Source organism: Pan paniscus, chromosome 1, assembly GCF_029289425.2.
Source record: "Pan paniscus chromosome 1, NHGRI_mPanPan1-v2.0_pri, whole genome shotgun sequence".
NCBI classification, from domain to species: Eukaryota; Metazoa; Chordata; class Mammalia; order Primates; family Hominidae; genus Pan; species Pan paniscus.
In genome coordinates, this window is record NC_073249.2 from 132061681 (window position 1) to 132084820 (window position 23140).

At 42.6% G+C, this 23140-nt stretch overlaps 1 non-coding gene across 2 annotated transcripts in view; it reads right to left on the minus strand.

Moving 5' to 3' along the window:
- Positions 1-23140, minus strand: part of LOC100992247 (uncharacterized) — a 35857-nt gene that overhangs the window by 825 nt on the left and 11892 nt on the right. For both annotated transcript variants that reach the window (XR_008626196.2, XR_008626198.2), the window contains exon 3: positions 1007-1123. This is a non-coding gene — a transcript (uncharacterized LOC100992247). The remainder of the gene's footprint in view (positions 1-1006; positions 1124-23140) is intronic.

Consider the following 23140-nt stretch of genomic DNA (forward strand, 5'->3'; position numbering starts at 1 on the left):
TAAATTTTCATCTATAACCGTGGTTGTTTCTTTGGGGCTGGCAATACTGAAAACTAACTTTTTGTATTATACATTCTTATAATGTTTGGTTTTTTTACACTTTTTAATGAGATGCATTACTGCAATAAGCAGAAAAGAAAATAAAAGTTTTTTAAACTACTGACTTACTTCCACAAATAAAATAGACATTCTCTTTTTTAGCAACCCAATAACAAGGGGTAGTGAAAAATGATATGCTCCCTGAAGACAGGGACCGTCTGCTTTTCTCATCTTAGCATTCCCACAGAGGAGCACTGAATAAATATCCATCAAAGGAATGAACAAAGGCCTCCTTCATATTCCTTAAATCATCTTTACTTTCCGGAAAGGAACATGGTAGCTCACCTTAACCGTGCCAAAAAACATATACTTTATATAAGTCCAGATTTACACACAAAGGATTATTTACTTGATGAAGGGATTTACCAGATTCCTTTCTACAGCAAAATCTCCTCAGTCGATTTAAAGTGTGACTTGATTTGCTTCATTTTTCTTATGAGATAGTGGAATAAATGAGAACTTCGGTAAACCAAGAGCCCAGAGTGTGAACCCTGCCTCAGCCTCTAGAGTAGCTGAGATCACAGGCGTGCGCCACCACGCCCAGCTAATTTTTTTTTTTAACCTCTGACCTGTCGTGTGTCCTTGGGCAGGTTTTTTTGTTTGCTTATTTTTTTCACCTCTCTGTGTCTTAGTTATCTCTACTCTAAAACGAGAATAATTGGAAGAGTTATAGGTACCATATTAAAGCCCCTGGGACAGTGCTAGGAGCATAAATATAAATGGCAGCTGATATTCTTATTGTTTATTAAACCTTTTCAAAGTATCCAATGCATGAATTGAAGTGTAACTGCAGTGATAACCACAGGCCCCAAAATGTATCATGGAGGCTAAAACCTAATTGGTTTAAAAAAAAAATCAAGCTTTTTATGCTTCATCCCAGATAAGTGATTTAAATGCTTAGACTCACATCGTTTCATGCTTGGAGTTCTGAGAGCACAAGGGGCCTCCTTTACTTCCTTGTTTATGTGACAAGAGGGGAAATCTCATCATCCTCCCCTCGCCAGGCTAACTTTTTGAGGTTCAGCTTGAAAAAAAAAAGAGAAAAGTAGCAGTTATATTTGGGAGCAAGGACTGGTGAGCTTGGTTACTGGGATTGAACCCTAGCCTAGAGGAATTACTGAAGGTTGAACCCAACAAAAGTACCTAAACCTCAGTCTAAAGTTTTCAATCCAGGCCAGGCGTGGTGGCTCACTCCTGTAATCCCAGCACTTTGTGAAGCCAAGGAAGGCAGATCGCTTGAGCCCAGGAGTTTGAGACCATATGGCCAACATGGTGAAATCCTGTCTCTACTAAAAAAAAAAAAATACAAAAATTAGCCAGGCGTGGTGGCACACACCTGTGATCCCAGTTACTCTGGAGGCTGAGGCAGGAGAATCGCTTGAGCCCGGGAGGTGGAAGTTGCAGTGAGCCAAGACGGCACCACTGCACTTCAGCCTGGGTGACAGAGTGAGACTCTGTCTGAAATAAATAAATAAATAAACAAACAAACAAACATTTCAATCTGATAAATAAACCAAGAGCTGCACTATATAGTGAAAGTAGGAAGTCTCTTCCTGACCCCATCTCTCCTCTTCGAGGTATGAGAGAGGCCTGAGGGGCTTGCAGGCCACAGAGCTGAAGGCTAGGATATCCCTCCAACACGGTCAAACAGGAAGAATCCAACTCCCACTAGCTTCAAGAACAAGTGATGGGGAAAAAAAGGGAGAAGGAGGAAGCCAGCAACAGACAACTGTATTTTTTCTAGTTACACATGCAGCAACCAAGCTATGTCCACATGGTGGGCTTCCCTGTGTCCGGGTGCATTCACTCTGGTACCTTGCTAAGATTCTTTGCAAGTCAACAAGTCAACAGGCTTCCTCCTCATGCCATGTCTGCCCTGTCCTCCTTCTAGAATCAGGGAGGGACTCTCAGGAAGTAGACCAGACCCACAGGCCCCTGGGCTGCCGGACAGTCCCACTCTCCCCCACAAATAAGATCTCCCTATCCCCTCTTGTCCCTGTCCCAGATCCCCTCAGTAGTGATTACGTAATTCCATTACAATTCAGAGGAAAAAGGGATTTTTAAAAAGAGATCAGAGAGGCAGATTGGCCTTCAAGGTAAGGGATCTATAAAACCAGCCCGTTCTACTGGCCATAGACAGTGTTCAGATATCCTAGACAAGGAAAGTCCAAGAGGAACACAGAGGGTTAAAGTTTCTCCTGGACTTGGGCAGGTGCAGTGGCTCACACCTGTAATCCCAGCACTGAGGTGGGAGGATTGCTTGAGCCCAGGAGTTTGAGACCAGCCTGAACAACATAGAGAGACACCATGGATACAAATAATTTTAAAAATTAGCTGGATGTGGTGGTGTGTGCCTGTGGTCCCAGCTACTCAGGAGGCGGAGAGGGGAGGATCACCTAGCCCGGGAGGTCCAGGCTGCAGTGAGTGGTGACTGCACTACTGCACTCCAACCTGGGCAACACGGTGACTCAAAAAATTAAAAAAATTAATAAATAAAAGCAGAATAGCATTATCCTTTAAGCATACACACTCTCACACACACAAAGTTAGTGTACGTGGATATTATATCTTGAGTTTATTGAGATGTATGAGACCACAACTTGTGCTTTTTCGAGTTCTTTACAATTCTTGATGTAATGCTATATAGCACTATATAGTAGATGCTCAATTGATATTTGTGAATAAATGCCTGTGAAATAGAGTCCTGGCCGGGCATGGTAGCTGAAGCCTGTAATCCCAGCACTTTGAGGACTGAGGAGGCTGGATCACCTGAGGTCAGGAGTTTGAGACCAGCCTGACCAACATGGTGAAACCCTGTCTGTACTAAAAATACAAAAATTAGCCGGGCGTGGTAGCAGGTGCCTGTAATCGCAGCTACTCAGGAGGCTGAGGCAGGAGAATCACTTGAACCTGGGAGGCGGAGGTTGCAGTGAGCTGAAATTGTGCCATTGCACTCTAGCCTGGGTGACAGAGCAAGACTCCATCTCAAAAAAAAAAAAAGAAAAGAAAAGAAAAGAAATAAAGGGTTCTAGAGTGGTAAGGGTGGGCTTCATAAAGAGGGTAGTAAGTTACCTAGATTATTACAGGGCATTGATCAGAATGCTGGTTGTAGGAAACTTTTTAGTTTTATTGTTAGAGCCAAGAAATAATACTAATTCCCCTCCACTTCTTATAAAACATGGCAAGGGGCAGGGGAGATGTTTAGCTTTTGAGTGCCCATTTTTGCTGCCAAAGGTAAGGAAGTTAATTTTACTAGTTGTTCCCTAAGGTACTGGTTTATATCCATCCTCTTTTCAGTCCTGTTGTTCTACCCTGCTTATAAACTTCATCATAAGAATCAAGACATGAGAGGCACAACAGTGAACACAACAGAAGTCAGGCGACCTCACTCTAAAGGGCACTCAACTACAAGAATAACCCATCATTTATTTCTGTTGAAAATGGAAACGTGGGGCAGGCTCCTTGGTGGTAATCTTCGCTGTGCCTGATTCTGATTCTAGGCAGAGACAGAAATTGTTTAATAAAACCCAGGTGACCATATCCTTTCCTATGCAGACATAATGGATTACAATGTCATGATTATGCTCTGTTCTCCAGGGCTTTTGCAAACAAGTCTTTATATCGTGGTAGAAAGTTTGAGGCATTCACTATACCTTGAAAATAATGTATCTTTCTTTACCAGGGTAGGAACAGCCTCTAAGTGAAGACAGAGGAGTGAGAAATATGACATTTCTGCATGAGTTGGCTACTAGTCACAACACATCTTGGTGCAAATAAAGGAAGCGTTAGCTGCTTGGGGTGGTTAATTGGCTGGGCCACGGTGCCCAGAGAGTGGTGAAACATTATTCTGGATGTTTTTGTGATGGTGCTTTTGAATTAGATTAGAATTTAAATCTGTCAGCTTTGAGTAAAGCAGATTGCCCGCCATGGTGTGGGTGGGTCTCATCTAATCAGTGGAAGTGGCGAATAGAACAAAGGTCTCACGTCCCCTAGCAAGAGGAAATTCTACTAGCACATGGCCTTTGGACTTCAACTGTATATCAGCCCTCCCTGGGTCTTCAGCCTGCTGGCCTACCTTGCAAATTTTTGTTTGTTTGTTTGATTGTTGAGACAGAATCTCACTCTGTCATCCAGGCTGAAGTCCAGTGGCATGATCACAGCTGCCTTGACCTCCTGGGATCAAGTGATCCTCCTGCCTCAGCCTCTCGAGTAGCTGGGACTACAGGCACATGCCACCATGCCTGGCTAATTACCTTGCAGATTTTGAACTTGCCAGCCTTCATAATTGTATGAGCCAATCCCTTACAATAAATCTCAACGAATCTCTTTCTATACGTATACATAACCAATTGGTCCTATCTGTCTGGAGAACCCTGACTAATACACTGCTGTAACAAATAATCCTCCCACATTTCAGTGGCTGAACACAGTGAATTTATGTCTCTCTCAAAGAGCAGCCCAAAGCCAGAGTTCCCTGTTGGGGGGAGTTTTTCCACCATGCAGTAATTCAGACACCCAAGCTTCTTTCACCCATGATCCGTTATCCTCCAGGCCCTCTGCATCCTCTATGTCCCGCTGGCAGAAAGGAAAGTGAGAATAGAGAAGGCAAATCTGCGTCTTAACCATGGTGGCCCAGATGTGGCCTCCACCATTCCCACTCACTTTCCTTTTCTGAGAATGAATCACATGACTCCATGGAGAGGAATGGTGGGGCTGGGAAAGATGGCCCTTGACTGCAGAGCCACTTCCCAACAACAACTTTCTGCTACGGAAAAGGGAGCAAGCATTTGGTAGCCACCAATCTTCTTGGTGAACACTTGCTGTCTTATGTGTGTTTTTAAGAATTATTCCACTGCAACTCTAATCTCTTTGGTGTTTTCTCTGACAAGAGTCCCCATCCAATTTGTTTCCTTCTAATATGGCACAGAGCATATTCTGTGCATTTCCTGAGTGGCCTCACATCATTAGACCTTTCACAGATCTAAAATCTAGCAAGAAAAATAAGGTTAACAAAAATAAAAAGGTTAAATAATAATAGAAGGCCAGCACAGTGGCTCATGTCTCTACTCACAGCAATTTAGGAGGCCAAGGTGGGAGGATCGCTTGAGCTCAGGGGTTCAAGACCAGACTGGGCAACAAAGTGAGACCCTGTCTCTACAAAACATTAGCCAGGTGTGGTGGAGCACATCTGGAACCCAAGCTACTCAGGTGGCTGAGACAAGAGGATGGCCTGAGCCAGGAGGTTGAGGCTGCAGTGAGCCAAGGGTTGCGCCACTGCACTCCAGCCTGAGCAACAGAGAGAGACTCTGTCTCAAAAAAACAAAACAAAACAGTAGAAGGCAGTATGTTATTACATGTGCAGAGAACAGGACAGATGGTAAGTATAATGTGTGTTCAGAAGAGGGAAAGTGGCCGGCTGCTGTGGCTCACTCCTGTAATCCCAGCACTTTGGGAGGCCAAGGTGGGCAGATCACTTGAGGTCAGGAGTTCGAGACCAGCCTGGCCAACATGTTGAAACCCTGTCTCTACTAAAAATACAAAAATTAGCCAAGCATGGTTGTGCATGCCTGTAGTCCCAGCTACTCAGGAGGCTGAGGCACAAGAATCACTTGAACCCAGGAGGCAGAGGTTGCAGTGAGCTGAGATCGTGCCACTGCACTCCAGCCTGGGCAGCAAAGCAAGACTGCTTCTCAAAAAAATAAAAAAACGAGAAAGAGAGGTTCTGTAATCAGATGAAGTAAACATGTGTAGTTCACTAGAATCTTTTTTTGTTGTTGTTAGGTTTTCCTTTTTTCCAAAAAAGATTTTAAGTTCCTCATTAACCAAATATTTGAGTATCTATTTGTTGGCTGGCTCTTACTAATATCTTACTCACATCTCCCTATATCACCTATGCTGGTACAGAGCATATAGTAAACACTGGCCTCTCTCTAATTCTACTTCAGAAATATCTCATGTCCATTTCTCCATATGCACTCCCCATCCCTAGCCTATGAACAATGCCCTCTTCCTTCTTGCCTAGCCTACTGAAATGTACTCCCTGCTGGGTTTCCTATTTCTAATCTCTGACCTTTTTAACTCATATCCACAAATCACCAGAGTTATCATCCTAAAACACAGGTCAGATTGGGACAGACCTTGACAGAGAACAAATTCTACAGGCCTTCATATGTTAGTGTGCTAGTTTGTTTTATGCTCATAAATTCCTCCCATCCCAGTTTGTATGCTCCTTTGCAGTGTGACCTTGCTGCTTCTCCCTTGGAGGAGTGGAGTTCGTTTTTCCACCCTCTTGGATCTGGGCTGGACTTGTGACTTGTTTTGACAAATACAATGCAGCAGACATGACCTAAGCGTCCTGAAGCTTAGGCCTAACAGGCCTGGCAGCTTCTGCCTTTGTTCATTTGGAAAGCTGCCCTGAGACTCCAATGCAAGGAAGGCAGTCTGGCCTAGTGGAAGATGAGAGGCCACATGGAGAAGAACTGAGGCTCTCTAGCCAGCAACCATTCCCCAACGTCAACTGTCAGATGTGTGAGGGAGGCCCTCTTAGGCCTTCCAGCCCAGCTGTCACTAACTTACGCAGACACATGAAGGAGCCCAGGGGAAACCAGCAGAGGAATACCCAGGCAACCCATGGCATCATGAGAAATAATAAATCGTTCTAAGCCACTAAGTTTTAGGGTAGTTTTTTATTTGTATTTGTATTTATTTATTTATTTGAGACAGGGTCTCACTCTGTTGCCCAGACTAGCGTGCAGTGGCATGATCTTGGCTCACTGCAACCTTCGCCTCCCAGGCTCAAGCGAATTTCCTGCCTCAGCCTCCTGAGTAGTTGGGATTACAGGTGTGTGCCACTACCGCCCAGCTACTTTTCATATTTTTAGTAGAGATGTGGTTTCACCATGTTGGCCAGGCTGGTTTTGAACTCCTGACCTCAAATGATCCACCCACCTTGGCCTCCCAAAGTGTTGGGATTACAGGCGTGAGCCACCGCGCCTGGCCTAGGGTAGTTTTTTATACAGCAATGGATAACTGAAACAGGTAGACTCAATAGGATGGGTCTGAAGATGAGGGAGAAGATGTCTAGAATGTCTCCTGTAAGCTGAGGTTTAAGGAAATAGGCAATAAGTGTCGATCAGAATGTAAGCATTGAGAACATATGGGATATTCCATTAGAGATGTCCAGTAGGTAAGTGAATACATGGCTCTGGGGCTGTCTGGCTTGGGCCATCAGTTTCAGTAATAGGGAGTGGATTAAATCACCCAGGACCACCCAGTAAGTGAGAGGAGGCAGAAGTCAAAGGTCAAAAGACAAAACCTTGGGGAGCGCTAACATTTAAGACTGGGCAAAGGAAGGAAAGCCAGCAGCACAGGAGACTGTTCTGCAACACAAGTAAAAGTGGATAGACTATGTTTATGAGCTTTACTTTTGTTCTTTACTTTTCTCTGGCCAGTCAAAAAAGGAAAAAGAAAAAAAAAAAAAAGGCAGTGGAAGAAGCAAAGAAGATACCTGGGATAGGAACGTAATGAAGTCCCAAGGACCTAATTAGTCATTTTCCGGATGCAAACAAGTCCTGGAAATGCAGGGGGTCAGTGCTTTCCAAGGCCCCGGGGAATGCTTAGTCAAGAAACATAGCAATCTATGCAGAAAAGGCAACTAACCAAACTTGCTATGCATACTCCTCTTTCACCAGGATAGAGATCCGAGGGGGACCCAGACAAATTCAGAGAAAACTAGACAAACTACCCACTCTAGTCAACAGCAGAAGAGACAGAGTTATGTGCAGAGGCAGCCATAGAAAGGCACAAGTCAAAATATGCCAGAACACAGACAACACAGTGAGGACAGAAATAAAGATACACGGTGAGGCATGCCTCTTGACTGTCCTATCTTTTCTTCACCTTCATATCTCTCTCAGACACATCAGTGTAGCTTTATGGACTCCTGTCCTGTGGGAAACTAGATGATTACATTTATATTTCAGGATATAAGTGTATAATTACACACTTATGCCAGAGTCAGAAACTCCCCATCCAAAAACTGTTAACAGTTTAAATGAACAGAGCTGCTGATGCTGTTTACAATATGTAGGGAGAAAGAGAGAGAGTGGGGGAGAGAGAGAGAGAGAGAGAGTGTGTGTGTGTGTGTGTGTGTGTGGTGATCACTGCATATCCCCAAAAGAAACTCAGCTATCTTGGATCTAGTTCCCTAATTTTATAAGTTTTTGGATATTTTTTGACACTAAGACTGCAGCATTGTTTACAACTCTCTGTCTCTTAACTGAGGATTCAATTTAACAGACATACTGAGCAGCCACGTGGTGCAAGGGCTCTACAAGGCACACACAGATGTAGGCAGCAGTGTTCCGGTAAACCAGCATTCCACAGAAAGAGACTTGATTTACAGCATTTGCTTATGTTTTTGTGGTAAAAGTATTCCCACCACGGCTGATTTCAAGCTACCAGTGGTTTAATAACCGAGGCTCATTAAAATCTTGAATATTTAGCATCCCTGGGTCTAACATTTAAGAATGAGGAAATCCGGCCAGGCGTGGTGGCTCACGCCTATAATCCCAGCACTTTGGGAGGTCAAGGTGTGCAGATCACAAGGTCAGGAGATCAAGACCATCCTGGCTAACATGGTGAAACCCTGTCTCTACTAAAAATACAAAAGATTAGCTGGGCTTGGTGGCAGGCGCCTGTAGTCCCAGCTACTTGGGAGGCTGAGGCAGGAGAATGGTGTGAACCCGGGAGGCGGAGCTTGCAGTGAGCCGAGATTGCACCACTGCACTCCACTCTGGGCGATACAGCGAGATTCCATCTCAAAAAAAAAAAAAAAAAAAAAAAAAGAGGAAATCTGAGGTACCCAAGACAACAGCCAGCACCAACTGTCAGCTCTGTGCGTGAAACCATGTTAGTCCTTCTAGCCCAGCTGGCCCTCAGCCAAAGTATGTCCAGGGAAGACCGGCACCATAATCTCCCAGCCAAACCAAGGAATCATGAGAAATGGTGGTTGCTGTTTTAAACTACTACATTTTGGGATGATTTGTTACACAGCAATAGTTAACTGATACACACATAGTAGAGACTGCCTGAGGGAGGGTCAGTTTCTAGAGAAGCAGGAGCCTTTTTTGGCCTTCTTCTCTGTTAAGTTCCCAGGCCTAGTCACAAGCTATCTGAGAAATTTCCATCCTTCTGTTTGTTACATCGAGACTTCCTAGACACCTGGTACTAAATACAACCACGGGCAGCTCTTATGTTCTTGCCCCTTTGAATGTGCTGCCAGTCCAACTTTTAATCAGCCTGGGGGCTGAACAAAGGAAAGATAATATTTACAGGCAGTTGTTTTAGGAAATTTTGTTTTCTTGAAAATTAGGCTTGATGATTTCGTCAAATGAAAGGAATAGGAAACACTGTAAGCGAGACTACCCAAGGCAGACAGAACATTTAGCAACGTCCTCCTCATCTGTTTCATTATCTCGTCTGGATACTGACATTTCTTATCTGTCCCGCCATCAGAATTAGACTCTGAATGTCTCTAACTGATTTGTTAAATATTGACTTGATACAGTAGCAAGGAGCCAGGGTCCATTTTTTTCCCACGACACCCCATTCCTAAAGTTAGTATTTTGTGCAGGTGATACCGTCTCTTTATGAACACTTTTGCAGAGCAAGCCCCAGTTGGACTCCTCTAGGGGATTTTCCTACTAAAGATTTCAAAAGATAAGATCTACTTCTTTGGCCTGTGTACCTTTATCATGTGTGAAATACTGGTGATTTCAAAGTCTCAGGGACCAGGGAAACGACAACAAAAAAACCCTTCAAAATATCCATTTCCTAGAGAAAAGCTAGAAAATAATTATTACAAAAGCCAAGACAGTGTTTTCTCCTGGGAGGAGAGAGAGAGGGCTAATGGGGTTGAGGTGCCATGAGGGAGAAGCCTTCAGGTCATGTTCAAATTCTTAGCCAGGTAGTAGGTCATACGGTATTTGGACTATAATAATATTTTTAAGCATCTGTGCAATTTTATGCTTTTTGTGAATGAAGGCTTTATTTCAGAATAAGAACAAATAACCAATTTAAAAGTAATGCATTCTGCATTCTGATTTCTTATTGTATGAGCTGGGAGCTTGTTAGAAATGAAGACTCTTGAGCCCACCCCAGGCCTACTGAACCTGCTGATCCCGAAGTGGTTTGTCTGGACATTGAAGATTGAGCAGCACTGACCAAGATTAAAAGACAATTCACTAGTTCCAAGATATTGGAAAAGTCACATTATCCTTATGCCTATGTCACATCTGCAAAATGGGCGTAATAATGCAGATCTGGCCTCCTTTCCAGGCTGCTGTGAAGAGGATGTGAGATCATACATGTGACAGCCCTTTGAAAAAAAACAGTAAAGCATTGTATACATTAGGTCTTATTATTACCTTGGGATAGCATCCTGAAAGAATCAGTTGCAAAGAAGAAATCAGTTATCATTATCATCTTACTTTATACTTTCTGCCTCTGCTTTCCTGGCAGCTTCGTGCTTCTCAATTCTGCTCTGTCAAAACTTGCTTTCCTCCCTGCCTTGAGGGTATTACCAGTTTCACAACAGATGCAAGGTCAGCCATGCCCTTTGCAAGGTCTCTGGAGCAGATTACGTCTTTCAAAAGGCACTAGAGTCCCCAATTTAACTTTCTGATAAATCAAATCCACATGTTTGGCTAAGCCTGTTGTATGACAACAGCGTCTGGTCTCACCTGGGCTGAAGCTGAGCTCCAGCAGGAACCGGGAACACCAGGCAGGCATCAGATGCTTTCAATTGTTTATGGCTCTTGGCTTTAATTTATTTTAATTTTTTTGAAGTTTAAAAAAATTTTATTTTATGTGCAGAGAGCTAGCAGTGGTTTCTTTCGTTGAGCAGCTGTCTTGGATAATCCATTCAGGGAAGACCACTTAGTCCAACTTGATGAAGGCTATAATCCCTTCCATTCTGATGGAAACGCGGGTGGCACATATTGAAGTTATAGTCCCAGATCAAACCTGCTGGTTTGACCAGACACAGCAAGAGCAAGAACCGTGGCCAAATTTTCTAGGGTAGTTCCAGCAGAGCTGCTGATGACACATCTCTGAAAAAAGGGCAGTAATTCTGTGCTCTGCACATTTTAAGGACTCAAAAAACTTGTTGGTGATGAATATGTGCATTATTTCAAATGTGACATTCAGTCTTCTCAACTTCAAAAGATAAAAAACAAAACAAAACAAGACAAAAAACAGGTCCAAATGGACAGGTAACTAAAGCACTTATTGGTGAGGCTTGTCTAGGTTTTCTTTCATTAGGGTCCTTCTACTGAGTTTCAGGAGTTGACATGATGTTGATATTTTAAGGATGTGGTACTTAAATGCTAGACATTCAGATGTTGTGCTTCATTATTCATTCATCTCAACACATATTGGAAGGCCAGTCTGCACCAGGTTATATACCTGGTTGTATTTGTGTTCTGTCCATACAGTATGGGGAGATATAGGTGTGTGTGTGTGTGTGTGTGTGTGTGTGTGTGTGTGTGTGTGTGAATGTGTAATTATTTTTGATGACCATATTAAAAAAAGAAAAAAGAAAAGAAAGAAAAGAAAGGGAAGGTGTGTGGTGAAACTGTTGAGAACTTCCCCAGTGCCTATTCCAGAGTTAGGCCCTCCTGGTCCAATCCCAGCACTACAAATATTAGTTGTGAGACTTTGGGCAAGTTACTTAACTCATTTAGCTGGATCTAAATGTTCTCATCTGTACAACTGTGACAAAAACAGGACCCATTTACTGTAAATATTAAAAGATTTAAACCATGTGCCTGGCATGTGATAAGGGCTCCATAAATGTTAATTTCATGATAAAGAAAGGGACTAGACATCAGCTTTGGGGGCAAAAAGAACCCCATCAAACTTGTAAATGTCACTATCATGATTATTGACACTCTGTTGATGATGTTGTGCAGAAAATAATTAACATAGCAGGCCCGAACTACTGCCTGTGAAAAGGCAGGCTTGCAAGGTTGGCCCTTGGCTGGTATGTGGGAGAGAACTGAGATTTTGCGAGGGTTCCCACCATTAACTGATAAGAGTGGTTCATTGTGCCAGACTGTTTGTGCAAACAATGTGGTTTGTGCTGAACACCTGCTTTCTTCTGGGAAGCCAGTATTTCCATATGTGCCAGGTTGGGGCTGCCTACATGACCAGGCTCCAGTAAAAACGTGGGGCACCGAGTCTCTAATGAGCTCCCTTGGTTGGCAACATTTCACACCTGTTTTCACATACAGAACTTGCTGCTGGGGGGTTAATTTATCCTTTGTGATTTTACTGACAGAGGAGCCTTAGAAGCTTGTGCCTGGTTTTCCCCAGACTTCACCCCAGATGCCTTTTCTCTTTGCTGATTGTGCTTGTTATCTTTTTGCTGAAATAAATCATAGCCATTAGCGTTACATGATAGTAGGCTGAGTCCTGTGAGTCCTCTTAGTGACTCATTGAACCTGGGGATGGGCTGAACTAGTTATCTCTAAAGGAAACATATTTATTTGGGAAAGAGTGGTATCACAGCATCATCTAATTTAATGTAGGTAAACAAACATATCATTTTAAAAAAATGACTCAGAAACGTACGATCTGAAAAAATGTTCTTAAATGAATAAGGGATAAAAACGCTCCAAGCAGCATTGTGTCTTCAGTGACCCTTCTCTAAAATTATAAAAATGTTAAGAGTCTTTAGTGCTGTAAAAATTATACACTGTAGACCAGGCACGGTGGCTCACACTTGTAATCCCAACACTTTGGGAGGCCAAGGCGGGTGGATCACCTAAGGTTAAGAGTTCGAGACCAGCCTGACCAACATGGAGAAACCCCGTCTCTACTAAAAATACAAAATTAGTTAGGCATGGTGGCACATGCCTGTAATCCCAGCTACTCGGGAGGCTGAGGCAGGAGAATCGCTTGACCCCAGGAGGCGGATGTTGCAGTGAGCTGAGATTGCACCATTGCACTCCAGCCTGGGCAACAAGAGTGAAACTCGTCTCAAAAAAATAAATAAATAAAATAAAATAAAATAAAATTATACACTGTAATGTATAGAGCAGGGGTGTCCAATCTTTTTGGCTTCCTTTGGCCACTTTGGAACAAGAATTGTCTTGGGCCACACATAAAATACACTAACACTAATGACATAAGATGAGAAAAAAAAAAAAAGGCCCAAGCATAAATCTCATAATGCTTTATGAAACTTTACAAATATGTGTGGGGCCACATTCAAAGCCATCCTAGGCTGCATGCAGCCCGCAGGCTGCGGGTTGGACAAACTTGGTATAAAGCAGAAGGCAGCAATGTGGTAATTTACAATTTTTCGGTCATAGTACACTAAAAGCTCCCTGGGTCCCACTCCTACTCCACACACCTCCCTTTCTACCCCTTTCCCTCCCCAATAGTCTTGATTTCCTTCCCAGTGTCTGTGAAGCTAATTTTGGTATTCACTAACAAATTCTGTATGGTTTGAGAGTCAAATGTGAATGTATCACATATAGATGTTTCTAGACTATTCTTTCAGCAACAGTTTGAAATATACTTATTCAGCAAGAACTAACTGAATACCTTCTACATGCCAGGGTGACATGTAAAATTATTTGGTTTAACATGAACCCTGCAGTTTTTATTATGATACCACAGAATGCAGCTTAAAAGCCCTTGTTAGGCAAACCTCTCAAAACCCCGTGCTTTATTTTCTGTCAAAGATGATCAACAAAAGCATGTATTTGGGTAGTGTTGTGCTGGCCTTTGTATCAAATGAACTAGTCGAGCATTATTTTTTATCCCTTTGATAGAATACAGATTTCCCATTAAAAAAGCAAATCTTTCAGGCTGGGCTTGGTGGCTCACGCCTGTAATCCCTGCACTTTGGGAGGCCGAGGTGGGCGGATCATGAGGTCAGAAGATCGAGACCATCCTGGCTAACATGGTAAAACCCCATCTCTACTAAAAATACAAAAAATAAGTCGGGTGTGGTGGCGGGCGCCTGTAGTCCCAGCTACTTGGGAGGCTGAGGCAGGAGGAGAATGGCATGAACCTGAGAGGCAGAGCTTGCAGTGAGCCGAGATCGTGCCACTGCACTCCAGCCTGGGCAACAGAGCGAGCCTCCGTCTAGAAAAAAAAAAAAAAAAAAGCAAATCTTTCATTTTATAAAGATTTTTTTTTTTTTTGAGACAGAGTCTTGCTCTGTCACCCACGCACAGTGGCGCAATCTTAGCTCACTGCAACCCCTGCCTCCTGGTTTCAAGCAATTCTCCCTGCCTCAGTCTCCTGAGTAGCTGGGATTACAGGTGCACACCACCACGCCTGGCTAATTTTTGTATTTTTGGTAGAGACAGGGTTTTGCCATGTTGGCCAGGCTAGTCTTGAACTCCTGAGTTCAGGTGATCTGCCTGCCTTGGCCTCCCAAAGTGCTGGGATTACAGGCGTGAGCCACCATGCCCGGCCAAAAAGATTTAATAAAATGATACTTCTTTCCAGCTGGTTAAATTTAAAACACTGGAAAAAAAAGTTTCATGCAAGACTGTTCTCCAAGTCTGGGCCAGAGCAGTTTCATTTGAGAGTGAGCTGATTGCATTGGTATTTAACTCACAGCCACAAGCATTTGTCCACACAGGGGAGAGAAGCAGGCCCTTGTAGCCCTCCTGATTTGCCTGACAGTGCCATGAAGATTGCTGCTGTATCATTGCTGCTGGCCCTTCCCTGAGTGCTGACAGATTTCAGGGAAGAGCTGTGCCAAAACTGTTGGTATTTTCCTCTTCAGTTCTCAAATTAAGACATTTCTTGATCTCCTCATGACTCCACCTTCTCTGTTTTTTTGAGGGAATTTGGAGGCCTACATTCTATAACTGGCAAAAAATGATGGAGACAGATAGCAAATGCATCCAGCTGCAGAAGGAAGCAATACATTAAGTCAAATCAGTATTTATTTACTGAGCATTGATTGGTACTACCTAAACCCTAGGTCGGGAATAAAAAAGTAAAATGTGACCCTTGCCCTCCAGGAGCATATAATGAGTTTGTATTAGACAAGACGTTTTGGTATCAGGGAACAGAAGGCCACTTGGGCTGGCTTATGCAAAGCCAGGAATTTATTATACACAAGGGAAGGAAAGCTTCTGCACCTCAATGAGGGATAAAACCCAAGAACTGGATGCTAACAGGAACCAGTGTTGCTCTCCTTGTCTCTTGGAGGCCCCAAGTCTCTCACAGCTGCTTTTATTCTGAGCCTCAACTTCGTGCTCACTTCCTGGAGATCAGTTTTACCTGTGGAGATGAGCAGAGGCTGCTTGTTGTACCTATGATGTCACTGTTCCCCTTTCTCTCTGAAAAGAGAGTTTTAGCTGAACACTTGGCCACTCAGCTGACAGATGCACTTCCAAGCTTCCCTTGCTGTTAATTGTAGGCATTTACTAGGCTTTAGCCAATGCGATATGGGCAGAAATGATATGTACAACTTCCAGGTTACACTCTTAAATAGAAAGGAATGGGTGCCTCCTTTCCTCTTTTTCCCTCCTTGCTGCCTGGGTGTGAATAAGATGGCAGGAGTTGAAGTAATTGTCTTTAACCTAGCAATAGAATTACAGGTGGAGAATGGCAGAGCAACAAGGTGAAAGGAGGCTGGGTCCCCAACTCCATGGAGCTAATGTGATTATTAGCCCTGACCCAACTGCTTAGCCTCAGACTCTTATATAAGAGGGAAACATAGATCTCATTTGAGCTAGTATTATATTGGGATTTTATTGAGGAAGCCAGAACCTGCAACCTAACTTTTAAACCTGCTTTCTCTGTTTTTCTACGTATAAGATTGCTCTAAATTTATAAGACCTCAGTTTAAGTGACCAAACAAGAAATTCAACTTCAAATACCCAGGTAAGAGGATCGATTGGGGCATCTTCAGACTTCTAATCAGCTAAACTTAGAGGGGAGGGTAAAAGAATACAAGCCTAGCTACGGGGGCTACTGTGGGTGGGGGTAAAGTTGGGGGGTCATTTTCAGCGGGGGGTCGTTTTCAGCGGAGGGTCATCTACTTTATTGACCATGCTTCTATATTGAGACCCACCATTCTTAGAGGTATTTGTGTAATTATTTTAGAAGGAAATTATGTATAATGTGTAAAAGCCAAGCCTATGCATTAAATGGAATAGTGAGTGAAAAGGAAATTTCAGAAATTGGAAGAGAAACTGACATCTCTCTGTCAATTAATAAAGTCTCCTGTGAGTGTGAAGACAGACTGGCTGGCTAGGTGGTGACCTTGTTTTCCCACACAGATCTTCCAAAGCTGCTTGGTCTGTCAGAGAAGATGACAGTCACAAATAAAGAAGAAAGGCTCTTTAGTATTCGGAGCTGTGTTTTCCTGCTAGATCCACAAAACAGACATAATTAGTGTGTTTATATGAGATCTGTTTAATAGCTAGGAGAGAGTTTGAGATAAAAGGAAGGTGTCTTAGTCACCTTCCTGTTTTAACAAAATAACATAGACTGGGTGCTTATAAGCAACAGAAATTTATTTCTCACAGTTCTAGAGGCTGAAAGTTCAAGCTTAGGATGGTTGGGTTCTGGTGAGGACCCTCTTTCTGGCTCGCAGACTGATGACTTATTTTTGTATCCTCACATGGAGTAGAGAGAGCAAGCTAGCTCTCTGATCTCTTCTTATAAGGGCACTAATCCCATTCATTAATGAGGGCTCCATACTCATGACCTAATAAGGTCCCACCTCCAAATACCACCATACTGGGGATTAGATTTCAACATATGGATTTCTGGAGGACACAAAAATTTAGTCTGTCACATTCTGCTCATGGTCCTGAAAACTTATGTCCTTCTCAAATGCAAAATACACTTGGTCATTCCATTCCAACAGCTCCCCAGCCTCACCACCAATTTTTAACTCATTCTGGCATCAACTCCAAAATCTAAAGTCTGAAGTCTCATTGAAGTATTATCTAAATCAGATATGGGTAAGACTCCACATACAATTCATACTGAGGCAAATTTCCTCTCCAGCTGTGAACTTATAAAACCAAACAAGCTATGTACTTCCAAAATACAATGGTGGAACAAGCATAGGGTAGATATTCCTATTCCAAAAGATAAAAATAGGGAAGAAGGAAGGTGTGACGGGTCCCAAATAAGCCCAAATCTAGCAAGGCAAACTCCATGGGTTCCTAAGTCTCCTAGCTCTGCACTCTGCCCTCTAGGCCTGCTGGAGAAACGGTCCTGCCTTTGGGACCCGCTGTGTGGCAGTCTCACCTTCCACACCCACTGAGGCTGCAGTCCCTATCCTGTGGCTCTGACGGGAAGGGGTCCTGCCCCCAAAGGTCTTGCTAGGTTGGAGTCAAGCCTGCACAGCTTTGAGTGAGGATCATCTGACCTGTTGAAAACAAGGCAACAGCTCCTCATTTCAAAACTAAGGAGGCAGCCCTGATGATCTGTGAATCGCTTTCACGGTCATTCTTCCCTTGTCTTGGAGAATAGTGCACATTTGCAGCCAAATAGCTCTAAGGTACTGTCCTGCAAACTCCAAGACTTCTGACATCCTTCCTTCATTCCTTCCCTCTCCTTCCCCTTCAAGTTAAACTGTCAGTTTATCTGTGGGGAGCTGATTAAATTCATGGTTCACACCTAATCTCCTTATTGAATGGTTTCTTGGCCACACACCCTGAGTGTCCTCTTCCAAACGTGCTTTTCATATTTTTTTTGCAATACAGATAGGTTGAGAATTTTTCAGATAATTATGTTCTAGTTCCTTTTGCTTAAAAATTCCATCTTTAAGTCATTCTCTCTTCTCACATTTCACTGTTAGCAGTTAGGAGGAACCAAGCCACTTCTTCAACACTTTACTTAGATGCCTCTTCAGCTAAATATCCATTTTACCACTCACAAATTCTACCTTCCACAAAACACTAGAACATGAACACAACTCAACCAAATTCTTTGCCATTTTGTAATAAGGATCATCTTTTGGCCATTGTCTGATAATGTGTTCCTCATTTCTATCTGAAACCTCATCAAAATGGCCTTTATCATTCTTATATCTACCAACATTCTGTCCATGATTACTTAGGATCTAAGAAGATAAAAGCTTCCTCTAGAGCTCTTCTCTTACTATTTTGAGCCTTCACCAGAATTGACTTTAAACATCCCATCATGACAATCTCAGCTTCTTCTAGCATGCACTTTGAAACTTCTAATTCCAAAGCTGCTTTGACATTTTTAGGTATTTGTTAAAGGAGCACTCTACTTCTCAGTACCAATTTCTGTCTTAGTTAGCACGGACATCACTAACAAATTACCATAGACTGAGAAGTTCATACAACAAACATCTACTTCTCATAGTTCTGGAGGCTGCGCAGTCCAAGATCAAGGACTGGCAGATCCTGTGTCTGATGAAGGTTTTTTTTCCCTTGTTGCAGACTGCCAACTTTTTCTCGTATCCTCTTATGGAGTAAAGAGGGCAGGCTAGCTCTCTTACCTCTTCTTATAAGGCACTAATCCCATTCACAGGGCACCATCTGCGTGACCTAATCACCCCCCAAAGACCCCTCTTCCCAATATCATCACCTTCGGTATTAAATTTCAATGAGAATTTTGAGGGGACACAAACATTCAGACCATAACAGAAGGAATGTTAGACTGAAGACCGGCACTTCTGGGGTATTGGCAGGATAATTCCCAGTAAATGAAATGAGAGTGGCGAAGGATGCTTTTCTTGATGGAAGCAGGGGGTTCTTTGAGCTCATCCTTGTCTCTCTTCCCCTATTCTCCCTTGCAGCCAGCAACTAGAGTGTAATAGTTAAGTGAATGGACCCTGGAACCCCTCTGACTAACCTGGGCAGGTCACCCTCTCTGGGCCACAGTTTCTTCATTTTTATCTATGGAAGGGATATAACATTACTCACCTCACAGGGTTATGTTAGTTTATAGGGAAATTTGTAAAAAGTGCTGAAAACAGTGCCTGCACAGAGTCATGCTATCATAATTAATTAAGCCTCTAATAATGATTACTATTCTTTCATTAAGCAAATGATTAGTGCCAGGGTCAAGAGACCCAACTGAGATAAGTAATGTGCTCAAAGCTTCACAACTAATAATTGGTGTTGCTGGGTTTGACACAAATGGGTCTGACTCTAAAAAATGGGCTCTGGAGAGAATTCTTATCAATGTCACCACACACCCTCCCTTTCTTCTTACTTTTTTTCTTTTATTACAGTCATCACAGTAATAAAAGAATTAGTCTTTAAATCTAAGGAGCATACACAGTCAATTGTAATACAGGGCATTAAATTCTATTATATAGATTAAAAACTAAAAGTCATGGGAACCCAGAAGTGTGTATTTACCCAGATGGAGTAGCAGGACAAAGGAGGCTTCCTGGAGAAGATGACTGATCAGCTCGGTGAGAGGGAGCCAGGTAAGACAGTAAGACAGAAAGAGGACCATAGAAAAAAAGGTTTTCTGGATACAGCTGCTTTACTGAATTACTAAAAGCAGGCCACTGACTAGAACATGGAATTTGAGAGCCCTTTTTGCCAACCTAGTTGTCAGTGAGACATTCTATGTGAAGAAGACTTTGTACACTTAGATGTTTGGAGTTTATTCTGGAAGCACAGGTATGTTCCGTAATAGAAAGGCAAGGCTGATTGTGCAGCTGTCCTTGGGCCCGTGTGGTTCTGGTTAAGTAAAAGACCTAAGAACAATCGTTTTGACTTTTTCTGAATTAGTTCAGATAATAAAACTCAAGCAGAGAAAATCATGACTTTCAAGGCATGGACTTTGTCTGTCTCGCTGCTGTCTCTTCAGAGTCTAGGACAGAACCTGGTACACAGTAGACACTCAACAGATATTTGTGGAATGACTAAATTGGATAAAAAGATGTGTGCATTTTAAGAGCAGCACTTGCCAACCTTTGTTCATCCTTTGTGGGCTGACGCGGACTAGAACTGTATTTTTGGCTTACATCTGAAGGAGCCAACAACTTTTTAAGTTACATGTTAACCAGTCTTTTGGATGGTTGTATAAATGACTCAGCAGTCCTCAGGAGGTAACATTGTAATCTTAACTTATAAATAATAAATGGATACCTGCTTTGTATTCAGAACTCAGCTAGGAACAAGTAAGGAACAGATATAAAATATAATCCCTATCCCATGGATTTAAGATACTATGCAGCCAGGTGTGGTGGTTCATGCCTGTAATCCCAGCACTTTGGGAGGCCGAGGCAAAATGATCACTTGAGACCAGGAGTTAGAGAACATCCTGGGTAACATAGCAAGACCCTGTCTCTACAAAAATATAGAGACCTAATCTTTATAAAAATATAAAAATTAGTCGGGCATGGTGGTACACACCAGTAGTCCCAGCTACTCAGGAGGCTGAGGCAGGAGAATCGCTTGAACCTGGGAGGTGGAGGTGGCAGTGAGCTGAGATCGCACCACTGCTCTCCAGCCTGGGTGACAGAGTAAGACTCTGTCTCAAAAAAAAAAAAAAAAAGAAAAAAAGAAAAAAAGAAATTAGCTGGGCATGGTGGTACATGCCTGTAGTCCCAGCTACTCAAGAGGCTGAAGAAGGAGGATTGCTAGAGCCCAGAAGTTTGAGGTTACAGTGAGCTCTGATTGAGTCACTGCACCCCAGCCTGAGTAACAGAGCAAGACCCTGTCTCTGAAAAAGAAGAAGAACAAAAGGTATAAGGCCAGATGCAGTGGCTCATGCCTGTAATCCCAGCACATTGGGAGGCCAAGGCAGGTGGATTGCCTGAACTCAGGAGTTTGAGACCAGCCTGGGCAACATGGTGAAACCTCATCTCTACCAAAAATACAAAAAATTAGCCAGGTGTGGTGGCACACACCTGTGGTCCCAGCTACTTGGGAGGCTGAGGTGGGAGAATCACTTGAGCCTGGGAGGCAGAGGTTATAGTGAGCTGAGACTGTGCCAAAGCACTCCAACCTGAGTGACAGAGTGAGACCCCTTCTCAAAAAAAAAAAAAAAAAGAAAAGAAGATTTAAAGATGGGAATAGCACCCATGAAAAAAGAGCGGTTATTACCAAAGTTAATCATGTAATAATAACTAATGGTGGTTTAACTCATACATGCCAAGATAAGAATACACAAATAACTGGGGTATAAGATAAATAACTTAGAGTTAGTGCTATGGTTTGAATGTGTCCCCCAAATTTCATGTTGGGAACTTAATTCCCCAATGTATATGTTGATGAAGGTAGGGGCCTTTGGGACAATGTATATGTTGATGAAGGTAGGGGCCTTTGGGAGGTAATTTGGATTAAAGTTATCAGGGTGTGGCCTCTACGATGGGACTAGTGGTTTTACAAGAAGAGGAAGAGAGATGTGAGCTGACATGCATGTTCTTGCTCTCTTGCCATGTGATGCCCTCTGCCATGTTATGACACAGCAAAAAGATTCTCACCAGATGCCAGCACCATCCTCTTGGACTTCTCAGCTTCTAGAACCATGAGCTAACTAAAGTTAGTCTTTCTCTTTTTTTGGAGACAGTGTCTCACGTCATCACCCAGGCTGGAGAGTGCAATGACACAATCTCGCCTCACTGCAACCTCCACCTCCTGGGTTCAAGAGATTCTCATGCCTCAGCCTCCCGAGTAGCTGGGGTTCTAGGTGTGTACCACCACACCTGGCTACTTTTTTTTTTTGTATTGTTAATGGAGACAGGATTTCACCCTGTTGGCCAGACTGATCTTGAACTCCTGATCTCAAGTGATCCGCCTGCCTCGCCCTCCCAAAGTTCTGGGATTACAGGCGTGAGCCACTGCTCCCGGCAGTAAACTTCATCTTTCTGTTGCTATAACAGAATACTACAGACTGGATAAAATATGAAGAAAATACGTGTAGTTAGCTCACAGTTTTTTTTAAAGCAAGTTTAATTTCACCTTGGGAACATATATTTAGAAATAATAACATATTATCATTTAAATCCCACACAACCTTATTTTACAAATGAAACAGCTGAAGCTTACAAAGATCATGTAAATAATCTACCTAAGGTCCACAGCAGACAAACTCAAGGCTGTTTTCTTAACTTCTACCCTGTACTGCCTACTGTATTTCAAAACTTTCATTAAGAATATGTTCCAGAGAACACGATGTCAGAGGGAAATAAATCATATGTACAATTGATCCATGAACAACATGGGGATTTGGAGTATGAACCCCCTGTGCAGTTGAAAATCCATGCATCACTTTGGACTCCCCAAAACCTTAACTACTAATAGCCTAGTGTTGACCTGAAGTTCTTACCAATAATGTAGTCAATTAATATATATTCTGTATGCGATGTACATTATATACTATATTCTTATAATAAAGAAAGCTAAATAACAGAAAATGTCCTTAAGAAAATTATAAGGAAGAGAAAATATATTTACCATTTATTAAGTGGATGTGGATCATGACAAAGGTCTTCATCTTCATCATCTTCACATTGAGTAGGTTGGGAAGGTGGAAGAAGGGGAGTTGGTCTTGCTGTCTCAAGAGTGGCAGAGGCAGAAGAAAATCCACATGTGTAAGTGGATGCATGCAGTTAAAAAACCCATGTTGTTCAAGAATCAACTGTATATATAAAACCATTATACTTTCTGAAAATAATTAAGTAGCTAAGTTTCTTGAAGTTTTTTTTTTTTTCCTGTTTCTTTTTTTCCTTGTCTTAGTCCATTTATGCTACAATAACAAAATATCTGAGACTGGGTAATTTATAAACAATAGGAATTTATTTCTCACAGTTCTGGAGGCTGGGACTCCAAGATCAAGTTGCCAGGGGGCTCAGTATATATCTGGTGAAGGCTGTTCTCTGCTTCCAAGATGGCAGCTTGTTGCTGTGTTCTTACATGACAGAAAAGCAGAAGAGCAAAAGGGGCTGAACTCTGTGTGAAGCCACTTTTATAAGGGCCTCAATCCTATTCATGAGAGAGAAGCCTTCATGGCCTAATCACCTCCTAAAGACCCCCAGCTCTTAATACTATTGCAT